General features: G+C 46.4%; 1 long non-coding RNA gene across 1 annotated transcript in view; it reads left to right on the top strand.

The window, feature by feature from the left end:
- The window catches only part of LOC142776037 (uncharacterized), a 44,126-nt gene continuing 35,643 nt past the window's right edge, over positions 1–8,483 (top strand). Inside the window, exon 1 of the long non-coding RNA XR_012887250.1 lies at positions 1–203. This is a non-coding gene — a long non-coding RNA (uncharacterized LOC142776037). The remainder of the gene's footprint in view (positions 204–8,483) is intronic.

Genomic DNA, 8,483 nt, shown 5'->3' with positions numbered 1-8,483 from the left:
GCTTGCAGGATTTCGGGCCGAACGGTCGGGCGCTCGCGCGCTCCGCGCGCTTGCGATCTCCGGCGTCAGCGTGGCTCTGGCCGACTGGGCTCGCCCTACGTCACCTCCTGCCGCCGACGACCTTCCACCTCCGACGACAGTGCAGCTCGGACTTACTGGACTTGCTCTACGCCATCCACCGACGCCGAAAGGAGCTCTCGCAGGTGCGCCCCGTCCTCGGACTCCAGTGACCGTGCTCCAATCTTTCCTATCTCTTCTATCCCCTCATTTTGTCGTCGCTCGCTCTGGCTCACCACTTCACATCTCTTCTTCTCTTCTCCTTCTTCGGCTTTCCTACATCTTTACTCCTATCCTTTTAATCCCTCCTCACCCCCATCCCTCGTGGGCTACTGTGGCGGTGTCGCTCACTGAAGCAGACAATAACGGGGCTCACTTTTCTCTTCTTTTCTCTTTTTAAGAATCACTTCAGCAGAACGGAAAGCAATAGGCAGGTGCCACCACCGTGTCGTCTTAGCAAAGCGTTGGAAACACTTGCCTTTTTGAGCATCGCGTTGCACTGTCAGCACAGCGTGATAAACGCTACGGTCCTTAGAATTACTTGTGTGTCCCTTCTCTAGTATAAAGGCACACATTAAAAACATCGTCGTGTTCTTATGGTGCCTCAGATATGCGCAGTAATGGCTTTTTGATTGACAATCTCACAAGTACTAACGCTGAAACGTGAGCAATATTGGTGGGTGCTGCGGATGGGGTTGGTCGTTTGAGGTACCGTTTGGTGTCTTTAAAGGTATCGTTAGCGCAGACAAACAGACAAATGTACAGACACACAGAAAGACAGACAGACAGACCAAATTTTTGGCGGCCAAGGTCCCCCAAAAAGACTATCATCTTTAAAAGTGGGTTCATAGAGAACTATACTACGAGTGGTCACTCCAGCCTTTTCGTGGCCCAAAAAGAAAGGGTCTGACAAATCGCTAGATGGCGTAACCATGTTCGCTTTTACTCGTTTCTTAAAACATATAATAGCCTCCTAAGTAAAACAATGAGGACCAAAGTTTGCCATCCATTTTTCGCCAAAAAAAATTTTAATTAATTTGTGCAATTTTTCATAGTCGCTCTTCATCATATCTCGCTGAGGACATTTAATGCCTTACAACAGAAAACAGTGAAGTATGACTAGAAAGTGTTATCTTTCGGCATTCCTTTTGCACATGGAGGCACATTCACGTGGTTTAGATGCACTGTACTTGTGTCCCCCTTGAGGCAGCATGGGTGTGTAGCCTAGTGGTAAAGACAATCGCTCTTGGCGCATGAAGGTACGGGCTTAAATCCCAACGTCGGAAAGAAAAAAATTGCAGATACCACATACAGTGGCAATCGATGATATGCGAACCACGGATGAGAGAGGTTGATATGTCACTTTAAAATGAGCACTACGGAACGAGGTGGAGGTAAATGATGCCGTATATGACTTCTGTGTCGTGATTATCATGTTTGGATGTGTCGTTTACCTTCATCATCTATTCACGTCACGTAATACCAAAATTAATATATGTGGAGCTAGCGAAATGGCCGGGAGCACGCTATGAGCGTGGTATGCTGTCATGTCATTACATGACGCGCGTGTCAGAATTATCATGTTTGCACCAGCCATATATTTCGTCATCTGTTGACGTCACGTAACACCAATTTGGTATATGTGGAGCTAGCAAAACGGCCACGAGCACATCATCAAAGGCCCAATATACTCCAACGTAGCGTTGACGCGCGCGCATGCTGGGCACAGCGGCGCCACGTTAGCCAAACGCGAGCACTCTAAAATCTGACGCCAGGCGTGACCGCCGCGACCAGCGTCCGTCGGCGCGGCCTGACGGCAACCGGCGCAAACTGCGACATGCTGCAATTCGCGCTGATGCGTTACCCAAACAACTCTGCCTCTCCCTTTTTTCGTGACTGAGGGACACTGGACGCGCTGAAACGCGCATGCGTCAAAGCAACGCAGCGCGTCGCGTGCCTGCAAGTATATGGCAGGACACGCGCTTGGCGTGGCAATGCCGCCCCACCGCGGTGGTCTAGTGGCTAAGGTACTCGGCTGGTGACCCGCAGGTCGCGGGTTCGATTCCCGGCTGCAGCCGCTGCATTTCCGGTGGAGGCGGAAATGTTGTAGGCCCTTGTACTCAGATTTGGGTGCACGTTAAAGAACTCCAGGTGGTCAAAATTTCCGGAGCCCTCCACTACGGCGTCTCTCATAATCAAATGGTAGTTTTGGGACGTTAAACCCCACAAATGAATCAATAGCGTGGCTACGCCGGCGTGACGCGACGAAATGAACGCCGGCGAGCACGCACACCATGTCTCGTCGAAATGTACTGGCGCCTTGACCGTGGCATGTAGTCATGTTCTCACATGACACGCATACCACGATTATCATGTTTGCACCAGTCACATACCTTCGTCATTCATTGACGTCACGTAATACCAAATTTGGCATATGTGAAACTAGCGAAACGGCCGCGAGCGCATCATGAGTGTGGCATGTAGTCATGTTGTTACATGACACGGATGTCATGATGATCACGCTTGGATGTATCATTTACCTATGTCGTCCGTTTATGTCCCGTAATACCAAATTTGGTACAATTGAGGCTAGCGAAACAGCCGCCAGTGCATCATGAGTGTGGCATGTATTGATGTTGTTACATGACACCCATCTCATGTTTATCATGTTTGCACCAGTCACATACCTTTGTCATCCCTTCACGTACTGTAATACGAAGTTTGGTATATATAACGCTAGTGAAGCGGCCGCGAGCGCATCATGAGCGTGGCATGTAGTCATGTTGTTACATGACACGTGTCAATATTTTCATGTTATGATGATCTGTCGTTTGTGTTAACCGCGCAATCATGTCATACCATACTAGTTTTGCAACATGTCATGTGAAAGAAACCACCGCAAGAGCAGCAGGAGCATGAAATGTATGTCATGACATTTATGACGTCATAGCATGATTTTTATGTTATGACTAGTCAAATATGTTCTCCATACAGTCATGTTATGCCATACTAAGTTTGGTATTAATACCCTTATCGGGACGACCAGGAGAGCTAAAAGTCATAGGCAGCTAGGTAGATAGATATAGATAGATAGATACGCTCAAAGTCGCCGAAGTTCGCTAAGAAATGCTTCGCATTTAAAAAATTGTTATTTCATTTATGCTGAAGACGTTATCGGCTCTGACCAACCCCTCGTGGCACTGAGAGCCGCGCAGTAGCTGGGCCACAGGGCCATATGGTAGTGTTCGCTCTTTATGTATGTTTCTTCATGACGGGTTTGTGGTTTTGGGCGCCGCCATTTCGCCCTGTCATCGGAAGGTCTTCCTTACCAGTATCCTGTACACCAATGCCACAATGACGCAAAACATTCGTTAAAAAAACACCAATGACAAAATAAAATTTACACAAATCAAATTATTTAAAACCTACGATAATCAACGCCAACAATGCTCCGCTCAACATCGGATTCCATGCACCTGATACGTGCACCTGGACGCGTACTTCTGTATACGCTATGAAGGGGCAGATCGGATTGTCGACTTAAGGTCTTTTGCTTGAAGTCACTGTGTTTAGAGAGTTACTAAGTAGCTGATCCACTTGGTTGCTCTTTGACGAGCAAAAATTCACAGTATAATTTTTATTCTCAAAGTTTTTCGCAAGGAACAAATGGGCGAATCAGGGTGACCAAAAACTTAATGGCTTTAAATTAATAGTGTAAAAAAACTGTTCGGTGCTAGCTACATGCAATGCATCATATTTGGCATGGAAGATTATTGAGTGAAATGATTACCTTGTGGTCCTACAGTGATTACTAATACACTGGCTACCACGGCATTGACCGACCACAGAGCATATAGTACGTACGTACATGACTGCGCCCTATAATTGCCCTAGTGCAGGCGTTAAGGTGAAATGTGGCCACAAATGAACGTTTTATCATTACCACTATGAGGGACACATTGACGACCCCAAAAGTGACAACCATGATAAAAAAAAATTCTGACACTCATATATCTGTGGACATGATTGACCAACAAGACTGCATGGCAAATAGTTTGGCAAAATGAATTCAGCCACTTGTCGACCCATGTCTAGCTTAGCACATGTGCTTATATAGCTACGGATGTGAACCAGAATAATCGAAGATATATCCAGCATGACGCTTCTTCGCCTAGCTTGTGTTGCTATTGTGCTGTTTTGTACGAGTGCAGGCTGTGGGAATGGTGATGTTTGCGTGTGCGTACGACATTCAAAACGTTTGTTAACGCAGTATTTTGTGTTTTTTGACGTTTTACATTCGTCTATATATACTCACAGTTGAATGTTTAGAGCTTGAATACGTTTTGTGCTTCCTTAATTTGTATTGTGCCTGTTTGGTGCCAGTATACTGAGAGCGTGTTTGACGGCACAAAATAGTAGCACGCAATCTTGCATCGTTATTACTCCGTACCTATACAGAAGAAGCCTAAACTGCACAATTTGAACCTGTGGTAAAGAAAACGGCAAAGACCGGGACGCTTGTCGCGCAGTATTTCACTACAGAAGCCTTTACCTTCACCGCGGATCGAACCGGTAGTTGCACTATCTCTGGGATGGGCCTACATTTCGCGCTGACGGACAGCGCCATGAAAAATCTTAACTAACGCGTGCCACCAACAGCATCGCTATGCAAAACCACTTAGTCATCACTGCCCACCGGTCGCATGCTCACAGAATGAAGGCCTAACCGCATGCACGTGATTTTCTTGTCGCGGCAGTGACGAGCGACAGGATTTGCTATCGCGGAGGCCGATCCGTCGCCGCCGCTTGTCGTGTCGCGCGTTTCTGGAAAACTAGAAAAGATCGCTTGTCGCCCGGAAACCAGCAGGGCAATTTCCTGCAACATGAATGCGCTCCTGGTTCTTGCTTTGATTGCAATGTGCTCTTTGTGCTTGCTATCAGCGCGTACTTCAAGAAATGCAAGGTACCGACCACTCTATTGACATTCGTATCTCACGCAGAGAGTGAAAGAGAAGCCATATTTTGTCGTAAATCTGGTTATCGAAGGTTTGTTTTGATATATTGACGGTAGCTGGCGACAATCATGGTCGCTTGCTTCAATGTGAAATCATCATGCGAAGTGAGTCATAGCCATAGTGGCGTCCGCTTTTGGGTACCCTGTCGTGGTGAAACCAAACATTGCGAAACAAGAAGGTCGTGAAATGCTTTTGTGGCTTCCTTATACCACAAAAGACCGTAATTAATTTGGCATGTTGTCACTGAACAACTTTTAAACATCTATTCAGAATTTATGGATATGCACGCGATAGTTTTCATGCAAGCAACCATGACACTTTGTCGCCGACATGCGGTTGCAGCCATTGCGACGCGACGGTGCGAAAGAGCATGTTTGTCACTGCTGCTTGTCGCTGTCGCTAGGAAAATGCGTACATGTGGTTGGGCCTTCACTCGAGGGCGAAACTTCGGTAGCGTTTGTCGAGTGCGTGTCGAGTGCACACGGCGATCAGCAGAGGAATGCTCGACTCATTTCACGGTCACTTCGTGACCTCTCAAAGACGCCATCGATGAAGATCTGTCGTGGTGTGCAATGGCCGTCAAAGGCGAACAAATGTAGAGGCAAGAGACATGGTTGCTCTCGGTGCATGTCATTAATCAGCGATGAGTTCATCGCCCCTTCCACTTGCGAGCTTCGTTGTGGTCGTGGGCCGCAATATAGCAAGCCTCGCCAAAGCCGGCTTTCGGCACTGCGAGTTCCCGGACGCTTGCCGAGTGTGGTGGCCGATCGAATCCCGCGGCAATCTAATTACGCCGAAAGAGCGTGCGCCCACACATGTATGCTATGCGTCTCGTTGTGCGCTCAAATGCTAAATGAACTTCGACTGTGGTGGTGGCTCCCGTCGTGGGTAAACGGGTGCAACAGGGCACAACTTGGAATATCCAGTCCTCTCGGAGCGTGCCTGATAGAGTTCTCTGTGCGGCTACCGTGAACTGCATGCAGACGCACCGGAAAAACGTTGCCCACCTGGGTGCTTATAATTGCTATTCCGTGGTACAAGAGGGAAGCTGGCATCTTTTCTCGCTCGCTCACTTTTTTTCTCGTTTTATTATTATTATTTTTCGTTATTAACAGGATGGACTCTGTATACACGGGCGGGCGCGTCTGCGTGTAAGGGCGATGCTAATGAGCGCGAGCCATCTAGCATAGCCGCACGCATTCTTGACGATCATGGACATCAATTATTTATCGCTACCTTAGCCTCGCCGCGTCATAAGTAACTCCGCGTCATAAGTAACATGGAAGCGAATGTTATTTACGGTGTAATCGAGCTCTTTAGCTGGACAAAGAATAAAATGCGCACAACAGAGCGCAGTCTCGCGATTTTCTGCAAACTATACGCCCCGTTACCAATACCCCGACTTTATATGGCTATCATAGCGCGTTAGCTATTTCGACGCAGGTTTGGAGAGCGCAAATTCAAGGTAACTCGTAAGGAAACCAGGAAAAGGGGCCGTCTTCATTAGAAGCTGCGGGCTCTGGCCTGCATGATCAGACGCCTACAGTGCTATTTGATATGACCCATTCGGGAATATTATACACACCAACACCGCTTCCACAGTAACAAGTAACCTAAAAGTGTGGAGGAGGCCAGTTACTTCTTTGAGCAAGCATAAGGTCATCTGCGTGGAGCGTCTATTGCATATAGCATGTGCATTGCATGGCAAATGAATCTGCTCTAACTCGAAGGAGATGCTCTCTTTATAATACGTAAAATTTCGAGTAGCCATTTATTCCGCATAGCGCGTGGCAATATATGAAATACGGCATGAGTAAGTGAGGATTTCACGTAGTATTAATCAAATTCTTCATTGACCTAAAATATTGTACATTTCACTGCGTATGCTGAAATCATATTTGTTTGCCGCTTACGGTGTAACCTAGCATGAAAAATCAGTAAATTTATGCCGAAGTGTCCTCACTAGTAATAATACATCTCTTAATTGTCAGTAACGTCCAATATTGGACTAGGTACTTCTACGTCTATGTCCATTTTTTCCCTTCATTTTATAGGTGAAGCATGATGGACAGAAAATGTGAAATGAAACCTTTGTGCGAAGTCACATTGTTACATTTTCTATTTTATTCCTTGACTTATACCTAATTAAAAAACGAATAAATACCTCCCTCCCTCTGTGAAAATAGAAAATGTCTCTCCGAAAAGTACCTGCATTTTCAAAAGTATATGGCTCATGGCATATACTGATCCAGCGAGCTCTTCAGGTACCAATTCGGATGCACGTGCAAATAAAGAGAACTAACCCTACAGCGGCCTCCAGTGTCAGGAGCTCTAAAAGAGCGGCCCAGCACAGCTAGATGACATACGTATGAATGATGAAGTCGTGAAGTGGCCTGCTTTTTTTTTTTTGACGGACGCCTCATCATAAAGTTATTTGGAGCAGGTCTATAGCTAACATGGCGCGATGCAATGAATAGCAACGATGGCGTAGTGGTTAGAGTATCAGCCTCGCGTGCAAGACGTTCGTGGCTCGAATTCCGGTGCTCAGCAGCTCCCAACTGGATTTTAAAACATCCGCGTGATGATGGAATTGCATTATATGATAATTAATAATTGATAATTTAGATAAAGGTCTGAGATGCGGCCTCACCGGTGACCACCACCGGTAACGCACTCCCTCACCAGATAAGGATTGGCCACCCTGATGCAGTATTTGGCCGCTACCTCCCACATGCATGCGTCAAATAACACACGGCGCTAAGTCCCCAGCGGCTTAGAAGCAGCCGATCACGGCAATGGTCAGATCTGCAAAACAGCAGAGGGTGCTAAGAATCTCTGGGTCCTGACAAACCGCCATTGTAACCTGAACTTGGCAATGTTTAAAGCTAGAACCTTATCTAGTGAGGGAAGTCTAGCTGTACTATTTGAGGAGCTAGAGGGTGTTAAATGAGATGTAATAGGGCTCACTGAGGCTAAGATGACAGAGGAGGCTTATACAGTGCTACAGACTGGGCACATTCTTTGCTATCGTGGCTTCGATGACAGAACAATATTCTGCGTGGGGTTCCTTATTCACAGAAACTTAGGTGGTGACATAGAGGAATACTATAGCATTAATGAAAGGGTGGTAGATATCATATTTAAAATCAAAAGAAGATACAAAATGAAGGTGGTACAGGCTTAAACTCCTACATCCAGCCGTGATGACGCGCTAGTTGAAAGCTTCCATGAGGACGTGAAACTGGCAATGTGTAGGGTAAAGATACAGTATAATATACTGATGGGTGACTTCAATTGTAAAGTAGGGAACAAGCAGGCTAGAAACAAGGCAGTAGGAGATTATGGAATTGGCATTAAATGTGCCAGAAGGAAGCTATTAGTAGAGTTCGCAGAACGCAATAATTTATGGAT

Source organism: Rhipicephalus microplus, chromosome X, assembly GCF_043290135.1.
Source record: "Rhipicephalus microplus isolate Deutch F79 chromosome X, USDA_Rmic, whole genome shotgun sequence".
NCBI classification, from domain to species: Eukaryota; Metazoa; Arthropoda; class Arachnida; order Ixodida; family Ixodidae; genus Rhipicephalus; species Rhipicephalus microplus.
Note: the sequence above shows the minus strand (reverse complement) of the source record. Positions and strands in the feature narration are given on the sequence as shown.